At 50.4% G+C, this 25849-nt stretch overlaps 1 long non-coding RNA gene across 1 annotated transcript in view; it reads left to right on the forward strand.

Moving 5' to 3' along the window:
• Nucleotides 1-1019: 1019 nt before the first annotated feature.
• LOC142260561 (uncharacterized) overlaps nt 1020-25849 on the forward strand; it is a 53824-nt gene continuing 28994 nt past the window's right edge. Inside the window, exons 1-2 of the long non-coding RNA XR_012728672.1 lie at nt 1020-1153; nt 1240-1348. This is a non-coding gene — a long non-coding RNA (uncharacterized LOC142260561). The remainder of the gene's footprint in view (nt 1154-1239; nt 1349-25849) is intronic.

Raw genomic sequence — 25849 nt, forward strand, 5'->3', positions numbered from 1 at the left:
CTCGCTGGGGCTGGACACGGTACCTAACACTTATTCACATGCAGCCTGTATTATTTTTCTAAGGAGTTTAGATAAGAAAAGATCCAGTATTGAAAACCTTATAAATAATGATACTTTTGTATAAGAAAGTGAAACACTCCCTTTAACTGCAGGAGAGCAGCACTAGGGGTTCTCCACATTTGAGGACACGTTTTTAATTTTATTTTTTGTGTACTTACATTTAGGACTAAAAATCATTTTTGCAATTGGAGTACATAATAAATCTGCATGATTTCTCTTTTTACCCGGAACCTTAAACTTTGTTGTGGTTTGTGGTCATAAATCATTAAAATATAAGCAAAGAAGTAAAATCCATAAAGTGGACATATATTAGAAAAAAAATCATACATAAAAAATCACCAGATTTCAATATCAAAGGGAAGTCTTCCTAAAGTCTATGATGCCTAATGCAGACACAATGGAGCAAATATAGAAAGGCAAAATTGCATGAAATTAGGTTTTTCAGTGCTACGCGCAGAAAATCGCAGAAAATTAAAAAAATAAATCTCAAGGAATTTACCTTTCAAATTGTTCAATATATAGTATGATGTAAAACAAAAACTGTGCCCAGCCTTCATCCAATAACATAACCTTTGCATTGCTGGCTTAAAAATGAGTTAATAGCAATGTGTGACGCCGCAGGAGCGACGAACAACCAGCGGCATGCACCACCAACAATATTATGAAAACAAGCGATGTGTCAACGATCAACGATTTTTGACGTTTTTGCGATCGTTGATTGTTGCTCCTTGGTGTCACACGCTGCGATGTCGCTATCGGCGCCGGCTGTGCGTCACTAAAGACATGACCGCGACGATATATCGGTAGCGATGTCGCAGCATGTAAAGCACCCTTAATGCTGTATTCACACATCCGTTATCCCTCGGACAGTGCACTGACCCGTAGCGTTTTATTGATCCATATACGTCGGTATAAGCTGACCATCAATAACGCGGCTTTTACTTTCTCGTGCAGAGTGAATTTTTAAAAGACTTACCCAAGGCGAATACGGCCCAGGATGGAGCAGAAAATGGACTAACATTTTATTCTGCCTTACAAGCGGAGGATGGCCATTGGGCTGGGGATTATGGCGGCCCACTGTTCTTGATGCCAGGTGAGACTTGTCAGTGATACATGACCACCATCACTACATCTGACTCCCGTCTACTTTACTTGCTGTAAATCTGTGATACTCTTTAGGTCTGCTGATTGTATGCCACGTGACACAGACGCCCCTCCCTGACGCTACCAAGAAGGAGATGGTGCGGTACCTGCGATCTGTGCAGCTGCCTGATGGCGGATGGGGCCTGTGAGTATATGACTGACTGCACATACATAAGAGTGTGTGGACGTGCTGCGCACATTCAAGTCTTTGTACTCAGGATATGGCTGTGTAGCACCCAGGGATATGGGGTACTTGGTTCCGGGCGATGTCTCTCTTGGGGGATGTCACTGTGGTGGCTGTTGCCCGCTTCCGTGCCCTTTTTGTAATGGGGATATATTTACAAGGGATTAAATTAGTGTTCACACGTGACCCCACTTGCGGTGTTGTGGCTATATGGATGGAGCCGCCGCTGCAGAATGTCACTACTGGGGCTGGTGTTATTTGCAGCTTGGATAGTAGACCCTCCGCAAGCAGGATCGGGCCCCAGAGGATGGGTGATGTGATAGGTGTTAGAAAAAGGGAGTCCACACTAAGGTTTAGTGCAACTGGTTTTTGTCCTTTGACAATACAGACAATCTGTGGTGGCCCTTGACAAAGGACACGAAACGCACGTCGGGCCTAGACCGTGGACATTTTTTGATTGCGGCATTCTGTGCCTTGTATGTACTGATGCACCCTGCATATTATATTAGTGTTACTTTTACCTTTGATCCTTTGAGATATTGACTTATATATGGGTCTGATAGATCCTCGCAGGAACTCATGGTTGATATTTTATATATGGTAGCATTCTGATTTTTGAACATAGCCAGAGTGGGGGTATATCCGATAACGTTACCCGCTTGGGATGTATATTGTGTCCCACTCTGACTGTTTTCAATTCATATACTGATGTCCCGATACCCACCCCTGTGGAGTTTTCCATCTCTTCTTGTAATTGTCTCCCATGCCCCACTGTGACCCAAAGTTTGTGTCACAGATTTGGTGTATACCATTTTTTTAATAGTTTGTATTTTGTACATCCTTAATAAAATTGTGTTTGACAATATTTACTCTTTCATGTGTTTTTGGACACAGTTTTTTGGTTTCACTCACGGCAGGTTGGTAATAACTGGTTGCCCGAGGCCGGCTGGTTTCGCCTCCCTTCGTTCCAGTGCCAGTTTGGTGATTTGGTACCTTCTTCCCCTGCACCTGTCTCTGGTAAATGGGTCCCCGTGGCGTAGAGGAACTGGGGGGTTCCCGTTCGGTGGTTTGTCCATTTCTGTCCGCCTGACGGTAGCATGAACCCTGTGGGGATGTAGTCTCTGGTCCTGTCTCCGGCTCTCCCTTTGCTACTGAGTCTTTGGATTCATTGCATCATTTGTCCAACTCTTGAACCAACATTCCGCAGGAATAACACCTAATGATTGCAGAAACCACAGAAAAACACTTGGGATGGTGCATAACCTCAGTAAAATTCTTTTATTTTATTCATTTCCAAATATAAAAAATCCATTTACAAAAATGCACATATGTATATAACTGGGTCCAATTCCTAATCACACTGGACTAGCTCCAATACCGCGCTAATAGGTTGCAGACAGCTGCATAGACTAATAATGGCTTATAGTAAGCCTCCACTAAAATCCTGATATATTTCCTTTATATCCGGTAATCTCTCCCTTATAACGGGCTCCCTGTGAGTGCATCACCCAGAGCCTGCAGCAGCGCTATGCGTCTGGGGATTCCAGGCAAGATCCGGTCACTCTGAATAACAATAATAGTAATAAAGTGGAGCGCAGCTGAAACTAACCTGTATGGAGTTACTGGCGGTTGTGCCGTCCTTGGTCCCTGAGTCTTTGGATTCGTAGGGTTAGCCAGGTCCTTCATGGTCCCCTCGCTGTGCAGGTGTTAACAGGCCAGCTTCGAGCTCTTTCCTGTCCTAGGGTCCTGTACCCCGTCAGTGCGTAGTTCCTGGGAGTACTCCACCGTACTCCATCGGCAACCACCTCTTCTGGGTACCAGGTCACCGTTAATCCGCGTCAGACCGTCACTTCACTTCCACCTTCACACACCACAGTGACCCGACTACAAACTCTCTCTGAGTGCACTGTCTCACTGCAGTTTCTCTTCTGACTACTGTCTTCCTGTCTGCTCTGTCCTCAGTCTGCCCCTCCCACCTGGTCAACTAGTGGACTGGCGTGGCTCCACCTATAGGCGGCCATCCGTTGACAAATAACACTCAGATCAAAAATACAGACTTCTGGATGAGCTCTGTGTGTATGATTGCACGTGTAATACCCTATAGCGGGCTTTACACACTACGATATCGTTAATGAATTATCGTCGGGGTCACAGTGTTTGTGACGCTCATCCGGCGTCATTAACGAGATCGTAGCGTGTAACACTTATGTGCGACCTAAAACGATCGCAAAAGCGGCAAAAATCGTTTGCTGCGGAGAGGTCGTCCTAAAACAAAAAATCATTTACCTCTCATTAGCGATGTTGGTCCTCGTTCCTGCGGCAGCACACATCGCTGTGTGTGACACCGCAGGAGCGAGGAACATCTCCTTACCTGCCTCCACCAGCAATGCAGAAGGAAGGAGGTGGGCAGGATGTTTACGTCCCGCTCATCTCCGCCCCTCCGCTTCTATTGGATGCCTGCCGTGTGATGTCTCTGTGACGCCGCACGACTCGCTCCCTTAGGAAGGAGGCGGGTCGCCAGCCAGAGCGATGTCGCAGGGCAGGTAAGTACGTATGACGGGGTTAAGCGAGGTTGTGCGCGACGGGCAGCGATTTGCCCGTGTCGCACAACCGACGGGGGCGGGTACAATCGCTTGCGATCTCGCTAGCGAGATCGCAGTATGTAAAGCCCGCTTATAGGTTTATCTCGTTGGAGTATGAGAGCACAAGCCAAAGGTCAGTTGATAAGTATGAAATGTATTTTTTCTGTTGACTTTGTAGTTACAATGAATTTATTAACCCCTGAAAGGGAACCTGTCACCAGATTTGTCCCCTATAAGCTGCGGCCACCACCACTGAGCTCTTATATACAGCATTCCAGAATACTGTATATAAGAGCCCAGGCCACTCTGTAAAATGTAAAAAAGACCTTTATTATAATCACCTGCGGGGAGATTGGGTCCAATGGGAGTCACTGGTCTCGGGTCCAGTGCTTCCTCTATCCTGTGCAGTCGTCGTCCTTCTTCCTAGCTCCATGTGGATGACACCGATGGATGTCGTTCGTAGAACGTAAAAAACACTTTTATAGTACTCACCTGCAGGGCAGTTCGGTCCAGTAGGTGTCGCTGCTCTCCGATCCAGCTCCTACTCTTTGCAGTGATCTCCGTCCTCCTTCTACCCAGCCCAGTATGGATGACGCATCTACGTCATCCACACAGGCCAACACTGCAGTTCAGCGCAGGCACCCTTTGATCTGCCCTACTGAGGGCAGATCACAGTACTGGAAAGCGCAGGAGCGAGAAAAGGTTACAGACCGCCCGTGCATGCGCACTACAATACTTTGATCTGCTTTGCGCAGGGCAAATCAAAGTGCGCATGCGCAGGACCACAATGCGAGGGACGAGTTAATATTTTGACTAACATCATTGACTTAACCATATGACTGAAAAGTGGGAGAAAAAAACCCTCAATGTAGTGAAATGGCGGGTGGAAAAAAAGCCATTACTTTTTGGGCTTTTCTTTTTACTGCATTCAGTGTGCAGTATAAACCTACAGCATGATTCTTCCGAGTTGTTTTTATTTTTGTTTGTTTGGATCAAAAGAAAAATCATAATTTGTTTTAAATATTCATATATTTGGTTTGCGTTGCTATCCTCTAACACCCATAACTTTATTTCTTCATCGTTCCTTATGGGAGACCCAAACCATGGGGTGTATAGCTTATGCCTCCGGAGGACACACAAAGTACTACACTAAAAAGTGTAGCTCCTCCCTCCGAGCCTATACACCCCCTGGATGACAGAATCCAACCAGTTTAATGCTTTGTGTGCAGGAGGTCACACACACACATGCATCCTCTTTTGATTTTTGATTTTTATTTAAAGATTTGGAAGAAAAGCGGGTCCACCGGACTCCCGGCATGTCCCTTCTCACCCCACTGTGTCGGCGGTGCTGTTAAGGTTGACCTTAAGGCTGGAGCCTTCCATGCCGCGCTCCTTCACCATCCCTACGGGCTCTGGCTTGAAGTGGGAGCCTTCACGGTTCTCACTGCTCTGCAGGAGACCGGTCTCCATCCACAGCCCTTTTCAGGCCCCTGCTGGACGGAGCGCTCACCCCCCCCAGGGACCTGGCCCTGCGTCTCAAAAGCTAAGTATTGAGACGGTATTCAGGGGTCCCTTCTGCATTTTATTGTGGGGAGAGTGTGTTATTTGGGCAATGCTGCTTCATAAGTCCCTTTACTGTGATTTCCGGCCGGTTCTCTGTTTTTTTCCTGAGAACCGCGCCGAGGGTGCCTGATCGTCGGCCGCATGGATAAATTTAGGCCCCGGCTGCGGCCTAGTTTCGTTTCTCTGCCCCTGCATGTCAGTCATGCAGGGGGGCAGTGCAGCGCCGCCCACCGGCCGTTCAGCACAGGGGAGGACACTCCTCTCTGAGGAGATGATTCCCTCCCCTGTATTTCTCCTTAGCCCTCCGGTTCCCGCTCTTGGATTAACCCCCACCCCCCCTCCTCACTCCAGCACCATTTTCTCAGCGTTTTTACACTGGTCGGCGCTGGCTGCTGCAGCACTGCAGAAGGAGTGAATTATCTGTCTTGGGATCCAAGCTGGGAATCCGGAGGGCACACAAAACGGTCTGGTAAGCCACAACCTCTGGTTGTGGACTTTTTATGCACTCTCTGGTGGCTTTCTGAAGGAGTGAATTCTCTACTACAGAACATCCTCCTCAGCAGCATGTCTCACACCAGGAGCAAGGCTGCAAGGCTGCACTCTATATGCATTGCATGTAAGCTCATACTGCCCGAACTGAGCACAGACCCACACTGTGATGCCTGCTCTAATGTGGTGGTGCCTCAGCCTGGAGTCTCCCCAGGGGGTCCCTCCGGCTGCTCCAGCCCCGGTGGCTGAACCCCCGGCTTGGGTAACATCTTTTTCTAAGGCTATTTTCCCAGTCCTTTTGCCGACTCCATGGGGACAGTTGTCCCGGACGCTGCCTGAGCATGCATCAGCCCCCCTTCTCAGGGTGCCTCTGCTGCTGCTCCGACTCGCTCTACAGAGCTCACAGAGTCTGTTTCCTCTGATCCCAGACCCCGTCCTCCTAAACGGAGACGCAGGGACTCTTCTCCTTCCTCGTCCCCACGGCTCTGATTCACTGGCACGAATGGCAAGGCGAGAGGAGGATGCCCTTACTGTGGGCTCAGACGCTACGTCTATGTACCCCATTGATACCGAAAGGTGATGCAGATGTTAGCGATTTGATTGCGTCCATTAACTCCGTACTGGACCTTAATCCACCAGTGTCTGATGAACAAGCTTCTTTGGTAGAAAAAACACCAGTTTACCTCACCTAAGAGAGCAAGGGAGTACGTTTTTTAACCACTCCAGTTTTCAGGCCACTGTGACCAAACCCAGGGGCCTGTCCTGACAAACGCTTTCCTAAGCGTACTTCTGATGACCGTTTTCCTTTTTCCACCAGAGGTGGTCAAGGAATGGGCCTCAGTCACCAAAGGTAGATCCTCCGGTGTCTAGAATCTCAGCAGCCGGACAGTTGTGTCTGTGGCGGATGGCACCTCTCTTAAGGACTCCACTGACCGCCAGGTTGACCTTCTGGCCAAATCTGTATATGAAGCGGCAGGGGCCTCTTTACTCCCCGTCTTTTGCAGCAGTGTGGGCCCTTCAGGCCATCTCTGCTTCCCTGGCGGAGATGCACTCCCTTACCAGGGACTCTATGCCCGAAATGGTGGCCTTAACTTCCCAAGCCTCGGCTTTTTCGTCCTATGCCATGTCTGCCATTTTTGGAGGCGTCTCACCGCACAGCGGTAGCCTCAGCTAATTCCCTCGCGATCCACAGGATCTTGTGGCTTCGTGAGTGGAAAGCAGACGCTGCTTCCAAGAAGTTTCTAGCCGGGCTCCCCTTTTTCTGGGACCCTGGGAAAAGAGGGGGGGGGGGGGGGGGAGAAGAGAGGGGGGGGGGGGGGGAGAAGAGAGGGGGGGGGAAAGAGAGGGGGGGGGGAAAGAGAGGGGGGGGGGAAAGAGAGGGGGGGGAAAGAGAGGGGGGGGGGAAAGAGAGGGGGGGGGAAAGAGAGGGGGGGGGAAAGAGAGGGGGGGGAAAGAGAGGGGGGGGAAAGAGAGGGGGGGGGAAAGAGAGGGGGGGGAAAGAGAGGGGGGGGGGAAAGAGAGGGGGGGGGAAAGAGAGGGGGGGGAAAGAGAGGGGGGGGGAAAGAGAGAGGGGGGGGAAAGAGAGGGGGGGGGAAAGAGAGGGGGGGGGAAAGAGAGGGGGGGGGGAAAGAGAGGGGGGGGGAAGAAGAGAGGGGGGGGAAAGAGAGGGGGGGGAAAGAGAGGGGGGGGGAAAGAGAGAGGGGGGGAAAGAGAGGGGGGGGGAAAGAGAGGGGGGGGGGAAAGAGAGGGGGGGGGAAAGAGAGGGGGGGGGAAAGAGAGGGGGGGGGAAAGAGAGGGGGGGGGAAAGAGAGGGGGGGGGAAAGAGAGGGGGGGGGAAAGAGAGGGGGGGGGGAAAGAGAGGGGGGGGGAAAGAGAGGGGGGGGGGAAGAGAGGGGGGGGGAAAGAGAGGGGGGGGGGAAGAGAGAGGGGGGGGGAAGAGAGGGGGGGGGAGAAAGAGAGGGGGGGGGGAAAGAGAGGGGGGGGGGAAAGAGAGGGGGGGGGAAAGAGAGGGGGGGGGAAAGAGAGGGGGGGGGAAAGAGAGGGGGGGGGGAAAGAGAGGGGGGGGGAAAGAGAGGGGGGGGAAAGAGGGGGGGGGAAAGAGAGGGGGGGGGAAAGAGAGGGGGGGGGAAAGAGAGGGGGGGGGAAAGAGAGGGGGGGGGAAAGAGAGGGGGGGGGGAAAGAGAGGGCGGGGGGAAAGAGAGGGGGGGGGAAAGATGAGGGGGGGGGAAAGAGAGGGGGGGGGAAAGAGAGGGGGGGGGAAAGAGAGGGGGGGGGGAAAGAGAGGGGGGGGGGAAAGAGAGGGGGGGGGAAAGAGAGGGGGGGGGGAAAGAGAGGGGGGGGGGAAAGAGAGGGGGGGGGAAAGAGAGGGGGGGGGGAAAGAGAGGGGGGGGGAAAGAGAGGGGGGGGGAAAGAGAGGGGGGGGGAAAGAGAGGGGGGGGGAAAAGAGAGGGGGGGGGAAAGAGAGGGGGGGGGAAAGAGAGGGGGGGGGAAAGAGAGGGGGGGGGAAAGAGAGGGGGGGGGGAAAGAGAGGGGGGGGGGAAAGAGAGAGGGGGGGGGGAAAGAGAGGGGGGGGGGAAAGAGAGAGGGGGGGGAAAGAGAGGGGGGGGGAAAGAGAGGGGGGGGGGAAAGAGAGGGGGGGGGAAAGAGAGAGGGGGGGGGAAAGAGAGGGGGGGGGAGAAAGAGAGGGGGGGGGGAAAGAGAGGGGGGGGGAAAGAGAGGGGGGGGGAAAGAGAGGGGGGGGGAAAGAGAGGGGGGGGGGAAAGAGAGGGGGGGGGGAAAGAGAGGGGGGGGGAAAGAGAGGGGGGGGGAAAGAGAGGGGGGGGAAAGAGAGGGGGGGGGAAAGAGAGGGGGGGGGAAGAGAGGGGGGGGGGAAAGAGAGGGGGGGGGGAAAGAGAGGAGGGGGGGGGGAAAGAGAGGGGGGGGGGAAAGAGAGGGGGGGGGGAAAGAGAGGGGGGGGGGGGAAAGAGAGGGGGGGGGAAAGAGAGGGGGGGGGGAAAGAGAGGGGGGGGGGAAAGAGAGGGGGGGGGGAAAGAGAGGGGGGGGGAAAGAGAGGGGGGGGGGAAGAGAGAGGGTGGGGGGAAAGAGAGGGGGGGGGGAAAGAGAGGGGGGGGGGAGAAAGAGAGGGGGGGGGAAAGAGAGGGGGGGGGGAAAGAGAGGGGGGGGGGAAAGGAGAGGGGGGGGGGAAAGAGAGGGGGGGAAGAGGAGTGGGGGGGAAAGAGAGAGGGGGGGAAGAGAGAGGGGGGGGAAGAGAGGGGGGGGAAAGAGAGGGGAGGGGGGAAGAGAGGGGGGGGGGAAAGAGGGGGGGGGGAAAGAGAGGGGGGGGAGAAGAGAGAGGGGGGGGGGAAAGAGAGGGGGGGGGAAGAGAGGGGGGGGGGGGAAGAGGGGGGGGAAAGAGAGGGGGGGGGAAAGAGAGGGGGGGAAAGAGAGGGGGGGGAAAGAGAGGGGGGGGGAAGAGAGGGGGGGGAAAGAGAGGGGGGGGAAAGAGAGGGGGGGGAAAGAGAGGGGGGGGAAAGAGAGGGGGGGGGAAAGGGGGGGGGAAAGGGGGGGGAAAGGGGGGGGAAAGGGGGGGGAAAGGGGGGGGAAAGGGGGGGGAAAGGGGGGGGAGAAGGGGGGGGAAAGGGGGGGGAAAGGGGGGGGAAAGGGGGGGGAAGGAAAGGGGGGGGGAAAAGGAAAGGGGGGGGGAAGGAAAGGGGGGGGGGAAGGAAAGGGGGGGGGGGAGGAAAGGGGGGGGGAAGGAAAGGGGGGGGAAGGAAAGGGGGGGAAGGAAAGGGGAGGGGGGAAAGGAAAGGGGGGGGAAGGAAAGGGGGGGGGGGGAAAGGAAAGGGGGCGGGGAAAGGAAAGGGGGGGGGGAAAGGAAAGGGGGGGGGGAAAGGAAAGGGGGGGGGGAAAGGAAAGGGGGGGGAAAGGAAAGGGGGGGGGAAAGAGGGGGGTGGGGGGGACAGAGGGGGGGTCGGGGGGACAGAGGGGGGTGGGGGGACAGAGGGGGGGTGGGAAAGAGGGGGGTGGAAAGAGGGGGGGGGGGAAAGAGGGGGGGGGGGAAAGAGGACGGGGGGGGAAGAGGGGGGGGGGGGAAGAGGGGGGGGGGGGGGGAGATCTGACTAACCAATTACAGACGCAAGAGACTGTCAGTGGAAGCAGTGAATATGTACGAAGGTTAATGAGCGTGCCTGGAAGTATTGTTCTAACTCGCAAGAGACTCAGTAAGTATTATGGTCCTGCTCTAATCCCCCGCAGCCCTTTCCCAAGACCATTTTAAAGCACATTGTTCGGGTCCACATAGACTTTTATGGGGATCGGCATCCGGGTAGATGTTCATGTTCACAGCCCGATTCTGAACCAGGTTTTTGTTTTAATTTTTTTAACTCCTGTTGGACCCACCAAACACGATTCATCTGCGAGGGGGGGACACAAATTATACATATCTTATTTTTTAAAAGAGAACATTGTGGGCCCCACTACATTGTGGGCCTATTATACAGTGTGGAGGGGTCGTGTGGCAGCTATTATAATTATACTCTATGGAGGGCTGTGTGGAGGTCATAGTTAGGCATCATACTGTGTTGGGGGGGTGGGGGTTCATTATAATTTGCCCCGGGTGGGTATTTTCCTGCTGTATGGCAAGCTGCGCATAGATGGATATACTGTTTAAACTTGACAGGTTCCCTTTGTGCTGTAGAAATAAAAGGTTAACAAGAGAAGGAAACATCTACCTTTGTGTTTGCTCATATCAATCATTCCAAAAGCAACTTGTGCCGCGTTCAGAGCCCCTTCAAACGACTGCCTCTGGTGAAACCCCACAAAGGTGAACACTGTTCTGTTGGTGGATAATCCAGGGTCCACATCCAACAGGCCGACATCCATCAGTCTGAAAAATAGCTGCTGCCAGCGCATCAATAATCTGGGAAACAGGGATATAATAAGAGCGGATTAGATCACCGCAAACAAATAAGAACAAAATTATCATTTTATTAATTTATACATAACCACTCAGGTTTTCTACCAGCAGGAACATTATTAGTACAAGCTGTGAAATTCTTGCCCGACGGAACGCAAGCAACTCAGACGGTGAGCAGTCTTCTATTTTAAGGCCGTGTTCACATGCTTTTTTTATGCAGCAGGTTTGATTATGCAAATTAGGAGCTGCTCTAAAGTAGCAGCAAAAGCTATGAGATTTCAGCCTGCACACAATTATTTTTTCGTCTATGACTGAATTAGCATTCCCCCCACCTCTTTTTTTTTGTTTGTTTCCATCTCAACTTGTGTTTTCTGTGGGTGGAATAAAAAAAACAAAAACAACACACACCACACCACCAAGTGTGTTAAAAATAGCTTTGGGTCACGTGCACACATTGACTTTTGTTAATTCAGTATTTGTATCCAAAATCATGAGTGGTAATAAAAGCAGCATGTGGTGCCCGTGTTTCTATTATACTTTTTCCTCTGATTGTTCCACTCCTGGTTTTGGCTACAAATACCGAGGTAGAAAAACCTCACCAAATACTCATCGTGGTGCACGTGGTCTAAGAGGCCGGTGACCGCTGTATACAGGAACATGCACACATTGAGTATCTGGAGAGTTTTTTACCTCAGTATTTGTAGCTAAAAGCTGGGGGTGGGTGATGAATACAGGAGTGGTGCCCGTTTTTTCTATATACTTTTCCTTCTGATTGTAGCCAAAACCAGGAGTGGAACAAACACTGATGTTAAAATCTCACCAAATACTTAACGTGTGCACATGGCCTTAGGCCTTGTCCGCCCCTTTTTTTTTTTTGGTCTGCAGGAGGGTCCCTACTGTCTTGGCAGTAAAGAAGCTGCTAACACTATGGCTATGTTCACACTAGAAAAATGATTTTTCTTAAGAGTGCACCTGTGTTAAAACGTTTTCTCGGTGCGTTTTTTGGTGCATTTTTTACCGCTGGTTGCTCCCCTGCGTTATTGTGCCAATTTATATATGGCAAATAACGCAGTTAGCTGCAGAAAAGAAGTGACATGCTCATTCTTTTTTCTTAGAAGAAATTTACTGAAAGAATTTTCTTAAGAAAAAAAACGCAGTGTGCGCACAGCTAATTTTTTTTGCCATAGGTTTTGCTGGGGAATGTCTGCAGAAAGGTTACAAGAATTTCTCAAGAAATTTCTGCAGCAAAAACGGACCAAAAACGCAGGTAAAAAACGCAGTGTGTGAACATAGCCGGTTTTCCTGCATATTATATGTGACGTTTGTCTGCAGCATGTTCAATAAAATTTAGGATTTAGTCACCAAAACCGTTGGGGGGGGTTGCATTTCACCAATGCATTCCACAGTGGGGAAAAAAAAAAAAGCTGAATGAAGGGTTATACTGCAAATTAATATATATATATATATATATATTCAGTCTCAAGGGGTAGAGGGGGAAAAAACAAAGAAAAAAAAAAAATTGTATAAAACATTTTTCTGTCCACTTTATAAAAGGGCATGACGTCTAGTGAAACAAGAAAAGAAAGCCCTAATCAGACCGAGAAAACAATCACAGCGTGCTGCAGGTCCAATGTAATCCTGTTTCACTCACACCCATTCAAGTCTAGGAAACATGGCACTGCACTCACGTTACACCGGTGTAATGCGAGTGCAGGGCGAGAATGGCAATAGCCGCCAACGGAGGAGATAGAGATAAATCCCTCCCAACCCTCCGCAGCGCCGGTCCTCCCCCTGCAGCTGTGGTCTGATCGGATGACAGTCGCATGACACTCGGCTCCCGCTGTGCTGCGAGCATGTGCGGAGTGTGATACGAGGACTCACACTAATCCCCGTGTGGCCTCAGCCTAACCGTTCACATATCACAGCACATGCCTTCATAAACATTGCTGCAGCGCTAACACAATTACCTCTTTGTTTCTTCCTTCTGAGAAATTCGGGACACATTCCACAAGTTTGGACATCTTCTCACTAGCAGTCACCTGCTCCTTCACTGAAAGCTCGCTGTCCGTCTGTCTGTGAAGCTATTTGGTTTCTTGCTTGTTGTCCTACTTGCAGGAGTTACAAATTAACTAATCAGCTGGAGCCATGTGATGAGAAAGAAAACTTTACACTCAGAGGTCTGTGCCATTTCTTACTAAATACTTTATAATCGATAAAATGGAATACAGATGATTATGCCAATAAATCTATTTTTGCATCATTTAAGTTTTTGCCAAAATTCAACTTTCTTAAGTATGGTAATTTCGTAAGTTAACCTGTTCACCCCCAGACTCTTTTCACATTCCTGACTAGACCAAATGTTACAATTCTAACCAACGTCACTTTATGAGGTTTTAACATTGGAACACTTCAATATTTCTGAGACTGTTTTTTTTGTGCCACAGTGTACTTCATATTAGTGGTAAATTTTGGTCGATATGATTTGCATTTCTATCTCAAAATAACAAATCTTACAAAAAAGGGAAATATTTTTCAATTTTTGAACTCTGAATTTTTATGCCCTTAAACCAGATAGTTGTATCGCACAAAATCATTAACAATTAACATTTGTCTCATGTCTACTTTACACAAGCACCATTTTTTAAAACTTTTTTTTTTTGTTAAAAAGGGTTAAAAGTTTTGTTAGAAGGGTTAAACGTTTATAAGTAATTTCTAATTTTTCCAACCAAAATGTAAAAAAAAAATGTAGGGACCACATCACATTCGTAGTGACTTTGAGGGACCTATGTGACAGAAAATACCCAAAAACTGACACCATTTTAAAAACTCCACCCCTCAAAGTGCTCAAAACCACTTTCAAGAAGATTATTAATGTGACGCCCCTGGACTATCAGGTCATCACAGGGTATTGCACAATCTACCCTCCCGTGCAATATCCACCTCCTTCTTGGTTATGGGTCCTCAACTACATGGTGTTGCCTACATCAGTTAAAATTAAATCATAGGTACACTTTGCACCACACCCACCAAGCAAACCAGTGGACGGCCTGAGTGGAATAAGGTCACCCATTTGGGGAGTTGGTTAGGGGAGGTCAGGAGTGTCAGGAGTGAGGGAGAAGTGTGTTGGAAGTGAAGGAGAGAGGAGGTCAGGAGCAGGGCTCCTAGGAAGCTATCTAGGTGGCAGACGGTGGTCTGGGCCTAGAGGAGCTGGACCCCCAGTCACAAGGGATCGTGGCAAGGGGCACGGATCTGTCGAGGAGGACAGCCGGCGGCCTTGCACCATCACCGGGCTGGGACAAGGGCACGACAGGGTACGTGGACCCTAGGGCAGGGAGTAGCTTCAGGTAACCTGACAATTTACCCGACGAGAACGGAGCCTTCAAAATCCGTTCTCCACCCACTCCAAAATCGGGGTACTAGCACAACGAGGGGGATAGGACTTTCCACTCAAACGTCCAGAAAATCCCAAGCATGAACCCTGAGAGCAAGCTCCCACACTTAGCCATATTGGGGAGCGGGACCCGGCAAGTTCCATACTACCGGGACCAACAGAGAAGTAAACTTAGCGCCAGGAGGCAGGTCACGAATCACCAGGCAGCACCATTGGGGACGGGACCCGAACTAGCTCCCCTCAGCGGTAGCGGTATCCAGAACTTTTGGTTTATCCAGTTGTCGGTGTCAGCTTAATGGACTGAGTGAGTACACAAGTGACCCCTTCGTTCCCCACGGCACTCCCCAAACACCATCACCGAGTCCCGGGGCATCCCCCCCCTACCCGTGGAGGGTTCTAACACCTGGCTGCCCCATTCCATCACCCCAACTGCAGCGGTTGTACTCCAAATTACCACATACCACGGGTGGCATCACGAACTAACACAATCCACTGTAAATACCCCCTTCATTTGAGTGGCCGCACGACCCCTGGGTCCGGAGACCCCTCGAGCCACCGCGGATCCGGATCCGAGCATTCCGGCTGCTGGCACGGGGGCGGCACATTAACCCTTTAGATGCTTCATAGGTGCTAAAGCAATGTGGAAGGAAAAAGTTAAAATTTCACTTTTTCCAACAAAAAATTGCTTTATGCCCACATTTTTTTGAAACTGTAGGAGTAGATGGACTATGCAATTTGCCCTTAGTTTTCTGATACCTCATATATGGTGGAAAACTACTGCTTTGGCGCACGGCAGGGCTTGCAATGGAAATAACGTAATTTGGATTTTGGAGGGCAAAATTGGCTGGAATAAATAGCGGATATGTTGTGTTTGCACAGCTCCTGGGGTGCTTAAACAGTGGAAAAAAAACACAAGTCACAATATTTGGAAAACTACACCCCTCAAGGAATTAATTCTAGATGTGTGGTGAGCACCTTGAACCTCCAGGTGCTTCACATAATTTTGAGCCGTAAAGATGAAAAAATACATTTTTATCTAAATAAATGTTGCATTAACCCCACATTTTTAATTTTTACAAGGGTAAGGCTATGTGCCCACGGGGACATTGTCCTGCGGTTATATCCGCAAGACATTCCGCAGGTGCTCCCAGAAATCCGCAACAGAACTTTCTCTGTTTCAATGCTGCGGATATACAGCGGAATGTCTTGCCGATATGGTGCGGGCATTCTGCATTGAGGATACAGTACCATGGCTTCGGCACTGCATCCTCAATGCAGAACAAGTGCTGCAGTGATCGGGGTGCTCATACTTACCTCCATCATGCAGCACCTCACTTTCCGGCGCCCGGGTCACTGTCAGCGTCTGGTCTGGTGCACTGTGCTGGAGGTGGGCGGGCCTGAACTAGCACCAGCTGTCACATGACCGGAGCTCGTGCAGGCCCCGCCCACCTCTTCTTTCCTGTACCTGGCTGGATCCACCGCGCTGCTGTTCACCGGACGGAGAAAGTAACTCGGGTGTCGATCAAGGCAGGTAAGTATATGGGACCCTGCGGAGAAATCCGCAACAATAACTGACATGCTGCAGATTTTTCCGCACGAAAATCCGCACGATTTCCGCTGCGGAAAAATCTGCAGCGTGGGCACTGCATTTCCCAAATGCCATAGAAATGGCTGGGGAGTAGCTGTGCTGCAGATTTCTGGAAAATCCACGGCTTTTCCGCGAGAAATCCGCGGCAAAATCCGCGCATTTTCCGCAGCGTGGGCACATAGCCTAAGACAAGAAAATTGACTATACAATTTGTTGTGCAATTTCTCCTGGGTACACCGTTAACCCATGTTTGGTGGAAAACTACTGTTTGGGCGCACAGGAGGGCTCAGAAGGGAAGGCGTGCCATTTGAATTTTGGAGCGCATTTTGGCTGGAATAGATTGCAGACGCCATGTCACATTTGAAGATCCCCTGATATGCCAAAACAGCAGCAACCCCTTACAAGTGAACCCATTCTGAAAACTACACCTTTCAAGGAATTCATGTAAAGGCTACTTTACACACTGCGATATCGGTCCCGATATCGCTAGTGTGGGTACCCGCCCCCATCTGTTGCGCGACACGGGCAAATCGCTGCCCGTGCCGCACAACATCGCCCAGACCTGTCACACATACTTACCTGCCCGGCGACGTCGCTGTGACCGGCGAACCGCCTCCTTTCTAAGGGGGCGGTCCGTGCGGCGTCACAGCGACGTCACGGAACGGCCGCCCAATAGCAGCGGAGGGGCGGAGATGAGCGGGACGTAACATCCCGCCCACCTCCTTCCTTCCGCATAGCGGCCGGGAGGCAGGTAAGGAGAGCTTCCTCGTTCCTGCGGCGTCACAAATAGCGATGTGTGCTGCCGCAGGAGCGACGAACTACATCGTTACTGCTGCAGTAACGATAATCGAGAATGGACCCCCATGTCACCGATGAGCGATTTTGCACGTTTTTGCAACGATGCAAAATCGCTCATCGGTGTCACACGCAGCAACATCGCTAATGCGGCCGGATGTGCGTCACAAATTCCGTGACCCCAACGACTCCGCATTAGCGATGTCGCAGCGTGTAAAGCCCGCTTAAGGGTGTTTTTGAGGTACAGTGCAATCTGAGATGGGAACTAGTGCCATACTGGATTTCAGAATTTGCTGAAATGGTTTGCGGGTGCCATGTCATATTAGCAGAGACCCTGAGGTGCAAGAACAGCAGAAATCCCCCTCAAGTGACCCCATTTTACTTACTGCACCCCTCAATGAATTCATCCAGGGGTGCAGTAAGCATATTATCACCACAGGTGTGTCATAAAATTTTACACTATTGGGCGGTGAAGAAAAAATAATTACATTTTTACCACTAAAATGTTGTTTGAGCTCCAGACTTCCAATTTTCACAAGGGAAGTATATTTAAAGAGGCACCATAATGTGTTACACAACTTCTTCTGAATGTGGCAATACCCCTTATGTGACTGTACAGTACTGTTTGGCCATACCGGAGGGCTCGGGAGGGAAGGAGCACCATTTGACTTTTGAGGAATAGATTTTCCTAGGATAGTTTGCGGAATCCATTTGCACAGTCCCGACCCTAATAATTAGAAAAGCAGCAACCCCCTAAAGTGACCACATTTTGGAAATAACACACCTTTGGGAAGTTATTCATGGGTCTAGTGACAATTTGGTATCTAGAAAACTCCCATTGAATCAAATGCAGTGAATGGTGCAGAATTAAAAATAGCAAATAAGCCCATGTAATGCACAGTACATTGTAGTGCCCGTACATTGTGCTCAGCTAGTGCTTCTGGAGACACACAACCCGTAAATTAAGCGGGCTCTCCTCACTACAACAATGCCAAACCTGTGTATGTCAACTTTAGGCACCCTGTGTTTTTCAGAAGGGGCATTTGAATTTGGGATCGCAGATTTTGCTGGATTTCTCTTTTGGGTGGTTGAGCCATAGCGGATTTCCAGAACCTTTGTGTTACCAGTAACTTTGAAGCCCCCTATATTTCCATTGTCAAATGACGCCCTTGAATGGGGACTTGTGTTTTTGTGAGGTTTTAATGGTATTGATTGCAATTTCAGTTATAACACATTTTTAATCAATTCTCATGTAGCCTGTGCTCTATGCTGAGCATTTGCATCAGGGTTCACATCTACACCTCCAAAATATGTGATTTAGGTGAAACCTCCAATGGATCAATTCACTAATGAGCCAGCAGAGTTACTTCGGACTCTGTCTGGCCTCTGTTCATCAGTGTCCATTTTTTTTCACAGGTACACAAAACTGTTGTTGACCGCACTTTTGTCCACACCTAAAAAGACACGTAAGGTTGGACACTGCCGGTTCATAGGCCAGACGGGAGTTCAAAGTGACTCCATCTGCCTCATTACAGTGAATTTTCCATTAGCAATTTTGTTTGAATCATGTTTTTCAAAGATTTACACGTAGTCCCTGGTGTAAGTGCTCAGCATAGAGCACAAGAGAAATGTGAGCTAAGCCTTAAGGCTGCTTTACACGCAGCAACATTGCTAGCGATGTCGCTTGTGAAAGCACCCGCCCCCGTCGTTTGCCTGTGGCACACAATATCGTTAGTCCCCGTCACACATACTTACCTGCCTAGCGACGTCGCTGCGGCTGTCGAACTGCCTCTTTTCTAAGGGGGCGGTTAATGCGGTGTCACAGCGACGGCAGGCGGCCAATAGAAGCAGAGGGGCGGAGAGCAGCCGAAGGAAAGACACGCCCACCTCGTTGCCGGAGGATGCAGGTACGGTGCGGTTCGTCATTCCTGGTGTGTCACATGTAGCGATGCGTGCTGCCTCAGGAACGACGAACAACCTGCGTCCTGCACCAGCAACAATATTTGGGATTTGAACGACGTGTCAACGATGAACGAATAGGTGAGTATTTTTGATCGTTAGCGGTCATTCGTATGTTTCACATGCAACGACGTCGCCAACGAGGCCAGATGTGCATCACGAATTCCGTGACCCCAACGGCATCTCGTTAGTGATGTTGTTGCGTGTAAAGCCCCCTTTACTGCGATGATTGGAAAGAAGAATGAACAACTCAACAGCAGTTGAAGAATTGGCATTGGCTTTATTTATTTATTTTTTATGCCTTTCAACTTGCGGAATAAGTGATAAGACAGCTTTATTCCTCATGTCAGTACGATTACAGTGATACCAGGTTTATGTAGTTTTTTTTTTTTTGTTTTGGCTGCTATCATACTAAAAAATACTTTTTTACAAAATAAAGGGTTTTTTTTTGCATCACTGAAAGCTGTATGTTTTTTTTCTGCCGAAAGAGTCATGTAAGGGCTTGTTTTTTGTGGGATGAGTTAGAGTTTTTATTGGTACAATTTTGGTTCACAGAATATTTTTTATCGCTTTCTATTCTGCTTTTTGTGAAGCAAAATTAATAAGAAACAGCAATTCAAGAATTGTTTTTTTTTGTACGCATTGCACAATGTCTTAACATTAATAAAATAGCGTTATTCTTTGGGTCAGTACGAATACAGTGATACCACATTTATATTTTTTATATTTTGCCACTTTTACACAATAAAAAATTTTATAGAAAAAAATGACATTTTCACCAATGGGTGAATGGGTTTTATTTACATATGATTTTTTTATTGCATTTTATTCCACTTTTTTGTCTTCTGTATGATGAAAAGACATAGTTTTCATTATGTTTTCAATTTATTTATTTATTTTTTACTCTGTTCTCTGAAGTGGTCAACCAGTGTTACACTTTTATGGATCAGGTTGTGCCGGACACGGTGATACCAAATATGTGATCTTTTTTGTTTATTTTTGGTTTTACAAAAATATATTTATTGGTATACTTTTATTTTTTACAGGTATTTTTTGTAAGTCTTTATTTTTACATTTTTTTTCACTTTTTTACTTAGTCTCTCTATGGGACATTATTAACCTGTGACCGCATGATTGCCATGACGTAATTTTGTGGGAACCCGTTCTCTACCATGATGTAAACCTATGTTAAATATTGTGAAGGGGTTAAAGAGGTTATCCAGTCTACACAAGTCTACAGTCCCTCTGTGTCACTGTATGTGACTGCAGACTTATGAATCCTCACAACATGCACACTCTGCACTGTGAGGTGTTGTGAATAAGTTTTCCAGTTTGGAATTCCCTTTTGTGGTCATTGCTGGCAGTGCAGTTGATGTGTGGAATGGAAACGACACACCTGCAGAGGACTGGCAATCAGGGTCAGATTGGGCTATTTAACTTAGGCCTGCGACACACATCCTTGCCGCCGACACGTGTTTGTCATTTTTGCACGTACTGGTGTAGGGGGTGGGCAGACCCCTTACAAAGGTAGCCCGGAATGTTGATGCTGTTTAATAAAAATGTTATTAATAAAAATGTTTTATCATTGTTACTATAATGTGTTAGTGGGGCCCCCTAGTGGCCGGGTGGGACGGCTGTCGCCACAGTGGAGAGGAGGAGCCGGCAAAAACAAGGGGAGGGAGGAGAAAGTGTTGTGGAGGAAAGGCAGTTGGGTCCGGGACGTGAGAGGGTGAACAACAAGGGGCAGAGTGTGGGAGCTGAATCCATAGGGGACGCCGGAGAGAACAGGAGGAGACGGAGACCTCAGAGAGCGAAGCAGCCGGTGTGGGTCCGGTCTGTGGGTAGCCATAAGTGGGAGCCCGGCGAAGTAGAGTAACCGGTCACATCCCCACTGGAGGGTACGTCAGGGCAGGTTGTCCCCCAGCTCAAGAAAGGGTACCCAGCATCCAGAACTGCATTGTTTTGTGAAGAAGAAGTGTGAAAATAAAACATGTCGTTTATTTGCATTGAACCATGCCTGGAGCGTGTTTGTGCGCCGGACGACCATTGCACCACCGCACTCTGCCCCACCAAGTCATCTCCCGACATTAAAGTGATGGCGGAGCCAGGGGTAAGCCTGATAGCAAGTGCCACGACTACACGGCCGGAGGCACCCCTGGCACCCTGTTACATGTGGCGTAGTCGGCAGGATCCGGATCATATGCAAGGGGACCCTGACCGAGAAGATCAAGTGGTGCCTAGGACACAGGATCTGGACTTTCAGCGGAGATTTCCAGTCCCATGGTGGGAAGAAGAAGAAGTGCCTGAGGCGTTGGACCGGGCACAAGATGGCGGCAAGAGGGCCGTCGTCTGTGAAGATGCAGAAAGTGCGCGAAAAATTGGCGCCAAAAGAAGAGCCTGGGGCTGGCCGGTGCCGAAAAAGAAGTTCGGAGTACTCCGCCCAAAGAGGGGAGGTGTCGCTCCCAGGGCATCGAGGAAGACATGTAAAGTGGGCGGTTTTCTGAAGAAAAAGAAGTACCGCCGCGGAGGGGTCGTTCTGCGGTGTGAGACAGAGGGTGGAGTATACCCAAGAGCGGGAAAAGTAAGCCCGCCTCCACTTCCTCTAGCCTCTCCGCCGACCCTGACGCCCTTACTAGTGACTGGTGCTACAGGCAAAATGGAGAACCTCGAGGGACTACGTGATGCATTGGCTGCGCCTGGTCAGGAAGAGAGCTGCCAGAAGCAGATGGTGTCCGCGGAGGGATTTCCCGCTTACCTGCCAGCCGTACCCAGAGGACCGGGACGAGCCACAAAAGTGACTTGGGTCACCACGTGGGACGCGGTGACCGGGGCGACCAGCACAGAAGTCCGGGCGACCTACACCGCCCAACTACCGTCGGGGAGCCGGATGCTGGGAGCCCCATTCCCCCGCCCGGAGATACCCTCGCCAGCCGCGGTGGGAGCTGCGACCCCTGATCAAGCTCTGACTTCGGCGGAAATATACGCCCAGAAACTGGAGAGAGACGAGTGGGGCTTCTACTGGGACCCCGTACAGCCGTCTCCACTACCGACACGAAGGTCCCCGTCACCTGAGCCGGACCCAGTACAGGAGCGGCTGCTCGCTGAGACCGTCGCTCGGGAGATCATGGCGGGTTCCCACGGCGAAGAGTTTGAGTACCAGTACACCACCGGAGTGGTAGTCAAATTCAACCAGAGAGAGGGGTATGGCTTTATCCAGGACGGAGAAACCGGTGACGATTATTTCTATAATAGGGTCAACCTGGATACAGAAGGCCTCCTGCAGCGATTACACACCTTGTACCAAGGAGAGAAGGTACGGTTCCTGAGGGAAGTGGGTTGCCGGGGCCTGTTTGCGGTAGGGGTGCACCGAATGCCCACCGCACAAGAGGCTGACCAGTGGCAGCAAGAAGTGGAGTGGGAGGAGTACCAGAGCCGGAGACCAGCACAGCGGCGACCGGTATTAGGCGAAACCTCCCGTCCGCGAAATACCCTGGCTGTAGCTCCGGCAGTCATGCCTGGGCAGAGTACCGATCCGGAGAGGGGAACCCCGTCGGTGCTGACGATTAACCAGAACATCACTACCCATCCGGTTATCGTTATGGGCAGCCCGCCGCCGTCCCGCGCAGCGACCCCATCACTCCCGTCGGGGACTGTGGAGCCAAAGCCGGAGGCTGAAACAGCGGAGCAACCCAGCAGCTATGAGCCTTTCCGGAGGCTGCGCCGATTGCCCGGGCAGTCTCTGTCAGAATACGTCCAAGCTCAGAGGGCCGAATGGCAACGGGCCTACCACCCGGAATGAGTACCAAGACCGGAAGATGGCGGGCCTGTTTTGTTTGATGCCGGCGTGTTTTAAGCCGGAAGAAGTTGTACCGTTTGAGTTGCTGATTCCGGAGAGAGCCTGCTGCTGGACTGAGCCGGGGGCTCCTCCATGTGGTTAAGAAGAAAAGAAGCTGTTTGTTCTGCGTTCCTGCCGGTTAACATCCAAGACCGGGAGTGCTGCATTAGCCTCCGGGCACCTCTAAGACCGGGAGTGCTGCATTAGTCTCCGGGCACGACTAAGACCGGGAGTGCTGCATTAGTCTCCGGGCACGACTAAGACCGGGAGTGCTGCATTAGTCTCCGGGCACGACTAAGACCGGGAGTGCTGCATTAGCCTCCGGGCACCTCTAAGACCGGGAGTGCTGCATTAGCCTCCGGGCACCTCTAAGACCGGGAGTGCTGCATTAGTCTCCGGGCACGACTAAGACCGGGAGCTTCCAGGAGGAACTCCGGGCACTGGACAGGTTCGCAGTTTTATTAACATGACTTGTGAAGTTTTAAAATGTGTTTTGGATTTGTGCCTTGCCGGGAGGCTCAGGCTTTAAGAGGGGAGGTATGTAGGGGGTGGGCAGACCCCTTACAAAGGTAGCCCGGAATGTTGATGCTGTTTAATAAAAATGTTATTAATAAAAATGTTTTTATCATTGTTACTATAATGTGTTAGTGGGGCCCCCTAGTGGCCGGGTGGGACGGCTGTCTCCACAGTGGAGAGGAGGAGCCGGCAAAAACAAGGGGAGGGAGGAGAAAGTGTTGTGGAGGAAAGGCAGTTGGGTCCGGGACGTGAGAGGGTGAACAACAAGGGGCAGAGTGTGGGAGCTGAATCCATAGGGGACGCCGGAGAGAACAGGAGGAGACGGAAACCTCAGAGAGCGAAGCAGCCGGTGTGGGTCCGGTCTGTGGGTAGCCATAAGTGGGAGCCCGGCGAAGTAGAGTAACCGGTCACATCCCCACTGGAGGGTACGTCAGGGCAGGTTGTCCCCCAGCTCAAGAAAGGGTACCCGGCATCCAGAACTGCATTGTTTTGTGAAGAAGAAGTGTGAAAATAAAACATGTCGTTTATTTGCATTGAACCATGCCTGGAGCGTGTTTGTGCGCCGGACGACCATTGCACCACCGCACTCTGCCCCACCAAGTCATCTCCCGACATTAAAGTGATGGCGGAGCCAGGGGTAAGCCTGATAGCAAGTGCCACGACTACACGGCCGGAGGCACCCCTGGCACCCCGTTACACTGGCGGCACGGAGACACGTTAAGCAATGTTACCCTATTGTAGCAGGCACACACACGTAAAACCACACGGAACGTGTGTCCGTGTGCGTTTGTACGTGTGTGTGTTTTTCTAAGCGCTGACATGTCAGTGTTTTCTCCGGCAGCACGGGTGTCACACGGCCCGTACCACACGGGGGTAGTGTGGTTGCGGTCCCGTGTGACACGCGCCGGAGAAAACACACGTGTCAGTTTAAAAAAAACAAAACATTTACTCACCTTCTCCAGCCCTCCTGTATCTGTCGCTGCTGCCTCTTACTGCAGACCGCCGCTCATTATTCTCATTTAATATTCCCTTCACTGCCTGGCAGCAGCAGCATCGGGGAGACAGCAGGGCTGGAGCCGAAGATCAGCACCACGGACAGCAGGAAGGACCAGGTGAGTATGTAAATTACCGGTTCTACGTGTGCTATCGCGGATAGCACACGTAGAACACACGTGGCCCGCACGTACCAGAGACACGTACTTACCTGCACGCAACAAGCAGGGGAAATACGTGTCTCTCGGCACGTGCGTGATTTTCACGTGAGTGTGGCAGAGGCCTTAGTAACTTTCTCTTGTTACTTGCCGGTGGTCAATTGCTCCTGTGTGTTAGGCCCCCTTCACACGCACGTGCCTCCGGTACGTGTTTGGCAGTTTTCTCACGTACCGGAGACACGTACACACGTAAACCTAGGTATTCCTATGGTGTCGGACACACGTAAGTATTTGCGAACGGAACGTGTGTCCGTTCCGTACTAACGTGTGTCCATGTGTTTCTCACGCCGACATGTCCGTTTTCTCTCCAGAATCACGGGTGTCACACGGAACGCAAATGTGTCACACGTAACACACACGGACCACACGGATGTGTTCCGTGTGACACGCACCGGAGAGAAGACATGTGCCTGTGAGAAAACAAAACATTACTCACCTTCTCCTGCCCTCCTGTCTCTGCCATTGCTGTCACTTGCTGCCGACCGCCGCTCATTATGCTAATTGAATATTCACTTCACTGTGGCCGGAAGCAGCAGCAGCGGGGAGTCAGCAGGGCTGGAGACCGAAGATCAGCACCGCGTACAGCAACGCCAGGGACATGTGAGTAGAAAGTTCCCGTTCTCTGTGTGTTATCACGGATAACACACAGAGAACACACGTAGCCCATAAACATGGGTCACGGAGAGGGCAAAATGCACCTCTGACATGTCTGTGAAAAATGTGCGTGGTTTTTCACGGACGTGTGAAGGGGCCTTAAGGACATTCTGCTACCAGCTCTGCTCACTTCCAGAACTTTCCTCAGATAAGTGGTCTTGTACCTCTGCTGTTTGTTTACCACAGGGGTCTCAAACTCGGCTGGGTGTATGGGCCGCACACAGGAAAAAAATTATTTGAGGGGTCGCATTCTTTTCAGGACAAAGTGACATTAGTAGTGGTACCATTTTTTCTTTCTATACACCCTTGGATCACTGTCTTTGAACATTTTTCATTTGTCTATTATAACAAATGTGTACTTTTTTCATATATATGTGTGTGTATATATATGTATATATATATATATATATATATATATACTTTTTTCTTTTTTTTCCCCTTTTTGTAAGTAATACAGTTTTACAATAAGCACCGCATAGTAATTTTGGCCAACATCTTGTAGTAATGTGCCCCATCCTGTTCCCCATTCTGTAAAAATGTGCGCATCGTTGTTCCCTTGTAGCAATGTGCCCCATGCAGGTCCTCTTCTTGTATTTAATGTTCCCCCTTGCAGCTCCCCTTCTTGTATTAATATGCCTCCATGCAGATCCCCTTCTGGTATTAATATGCCTCCATGCAGCTCCCCTTCTTGTAGTAATGTGCCCCATGCAGGACTCCTTCTTGTAGTAATGTGCCCATCCTGGTCCCACCTTGTAGCAATGTGCCCCATGCAGGACCCCTTCTTGTAGTAATGTGCCCTCATTCAGGTCCCCTTCTTATAATAATGTGCCCCATGCAGGTCCCCTTCTTGTGGTAATGTGCCCCATATGCAGGACCCCTTCTTGTGGTAATGTGCTTCATGCATGTCTTCTTCTTGTAGTAAACACACACACACACACTCTATTGAGCCTCAGCTAGCAACACACACACTTTATTGAGCCTCAGC

The sequence above is a fragment of the Anomaloglossus baeobatrachus genome, unplaced genomic scaffold, assembly GCF_048569485.1.
Source record: "Anomaloglossus baeobatrachus isolate aAnoBae1 unplaced genomic scaffold, aAnoBae1.hap1 Scaffold_133, whole genome shotgun sequence".
Taxonomy (NCBI): domain Eukaryota; kingdom Metazoa; phylum Chordata; class Amphibia; order Anura; family Aromobatidae; genus Anomaloglossus; species Anomaloglossus baeobatrachus.